The sequence below is a fragment of the Osmia lignaria genome, unplaced genomic scaffold, assembly GCF_051020975.1.
Source record: "Osmia lignaria lignaria isolate PbOS001 unplaced genomic scaffold, iyOsmLign1 scaffold0063, whole genome shotgun sequence".
Taxonomy (NCBI): Eukaryota; Metazoa; Arthropoda; class Insecta; order Hymenoptera; family Megachilidae; genus Osmia; species Osmia lignaria.
Window position 1 is genome coordinate 65,001 of NW_027478204.1, and position 2,500 is coordinate 67,500.

The 2,500-nt window shown below is 44.0% G+C and overlaps 2 non-coding genes across 2 annotated transcripts in view; both read right to left on the reverse strand.

Moving 5' to 3' along the window:
* Positions 1–799: 799 nt before the first annotated feature.
* Positions 800–954, reverse strand: LOC143307637 (5.8S ribosomal RNA). The gene has a single exon (XR_013064736.1). It is a non-coding gene; the product is annotated as a 5.8S ribosomal RNA (ribosomal RNA).
* A 1,492-nt stretch (positions 955–2,446) lies between these two features.
* The window catches only part of LOC143307625 (small subunit ribosomal RNA), a 1,923-nt gene continuing 1,869 nt past the window's right edge, over positions 2,447–2,500 (reverse strand). Inside the window, exon 1 of the ribosomal RNA XR_013064726.1 lies at positions 2,447–2,500. This exon is cut by the window's right edge and continues 1,869 nt beyond it. This is a non-coding gene — a ribosomal RNA (small subunit ribosomal RNA).

The following is a 2,500-nucleotide window of genomic DNA, read 5'->3' on the forward strand; positions in this document are numbered from 1 at the left end:
TCCTTTACTCGTTAGATTTGTCTTGTCGCGTGTGTATTCGCTTTTTCGACGCTTTTTAACCATTTAACTTGTTTAGCGAAGCTAAACGCACAGACAGACAAAAAAAAAGGAACAGCATCGCGCGTCAAACAGCGACGACCCATCTGAAGCGATCTTTCATTTATACACCGTTTGTAAACAGAGAGATGTATAAAGCGCGGGGAATCATTCGAAACCCTGGGGCTATTCGAGCTTGCATTTCAGCAAATTATCATCTCAAACATTTCACTCGTTTGCTTTTTCTAAATTTATAGGAGAGCTTCTTTCGTTTATTTTTGACACACCTTTCGTAAATATCGTTTCTGGCAACGTCGGGAGCGTGGATTTCTACAAGTGAACAATCGCGCCGATCCGATAACTTCCAGCAGGATGGAGAATCTTTATAGATTATCTTCCGAGAACTCGGTGCTTTCACGGGCGGTCGTTTATAAATTTTAACGAACGACTCGCGCGCCGTGACGCACTTGCGCTAGTTCGAAGAGATATTTCGAAATTTGTTTCTCTCCTTTAACGGCCTGCATTTAGTGTATCGGTTGCGATTTTCGTCACATCGTTTCCACGACAAACGCCGACGAACTGCCCAACTATCGCTCGTACGTTGCGACTCTTTCTTTGTTTATCGTTCATTCATTCTTTCAATTTCGTTCGATAATCCCGCTCCGAAACGTTCTACTTTCGTTGAACGACGGCGAGATGTTTAGAAAGAAATGAATTACTCTTTTTTCGAGAAGCAAACGCAAGCAGTCTTTTGTTAAGAAAACGACCCTCAGCCAGGCGTGGTCCAGGAATTGTATCCGTGGACCGCAATGTGCGTTCGAAATGTCGATGTTCATGTGTCCTGCAGTTCACACGTTGACGCGCAATTAGCTGCGTTCTTCATCGACCCACGAGCCAAGTGATCCACCGTTCAGGGTAATCGTAAAATTTTGTATTTCAAACTCTTTAGATCTTTAGAGTGTTATTTTCATTATTAACACGCATCACATTCGATACCCACATCACTCTCCCACCCGGCGCGTGCGGGAGAGCGAATTCGGGCGTCGCCAACGTATTTGTTTGTTTGTTCGATCGTTGACGACACGATCGCGTCCAAGGACGGAAACCGTCGGAGAAACGCCCAGTGGCACGCTCCTCTCGACGGTCGGGCGTAAAGTACATTTAAAAACCTTGAAAAGTACGAACGCACACAAGGAATGCGAGCGCGCGTCCTGTCGCTGAATCGTGGGTTGCGAGATTCGAACAGACACACGGCCGGCGACGATCGGTCTAACTAATGGACACATAGTTTTTCAAAGACTCGCTATCGTCGCTTCTCAGCCGGTCCGTAAACAACACACATCGATCAGGCGGACGCACGAATCTTACCACGGTGCGTGTTTCGTAGATTCCAGGTTACCCGCAAGTACCTCTCTCTCCCTCTCGAAAGAGGAATCTCGATCCGTCCTTTTTGGACAATGGAGAAATCTTTTTATCGCAACACGGATGGCAAAGAAACAACCAAAGCGTAGGAGCGTGGGGACGAGAGCGACGAAAAGAACGTCGCGAAAACAAAGTTTCGACGGTTGCTCGTTCTAATACATCGTAGTTTCAACTCTCTCAGTTTTAACCACTCCTAGACGCTTCGTAAACTTTTAACAATTCTTCGCCTCCGCGAGTTTCATTTCGAATAGAGCGAACGCAACACGGACCAAAAAAACTCCGGTGATGCCAGATCATTTAGCAAAGATCAGACGGCGGGTCATCTGTATTCCTTTTCTCTCTTTTTTATATCTTTCCATTTAACTAGGGTGTCGCAACGACGGGTACATTTATATATTTATATATATTGTATTTCAATTTTAATGATCCTTCACTTTCGGTTTGTAATAATATGATCCTTCTTTCATTTCGATCCTTCATATTGTAGGTTAACCAACAGAAGTTTGTTTTTTTACGACTTGTATTTTTGTGGTTTGTTTGTTTGTTTCTTACGACTTGTTTGTACCCGATCAAGTAGACGACGACCCATAAGTATAAGTTAGAGAGATAAAGGTCGAGAGACCTCACGCAAGCGTCTTTTACTTCCATTCACATCAGCCAGAGAGAAATGGTCCGGCGTCGTGCTCTTTGGCGCCGTTGGTCGCACAGTTTTTTTGCCGGCGGTTCCGAACGGACGGGAGAAACGCGATGAGTAATCAAAGCGACCTCCGCACGTAACCGTGGCGGTGTAATTTTACCGCATCGCAGCGTTTTGGTATTTGTTTCTTATTGGCTCGAACCCGAGATTTATGTGTTTTGTGTCATGTATATGGTATTATTTATTATATCTTTCTCGTTTTGTATAATTTTTGGTCCGAGCTCAATAAACTTTTATATCGCTTTATCAATGATCCATTCAGTTAGGTTTTCTCTTGTATTTTTAATTTGTTAATGATCCTTCCGCAGGTTCACCTACGGAAACCTTGTTACGACTTTTACTTCC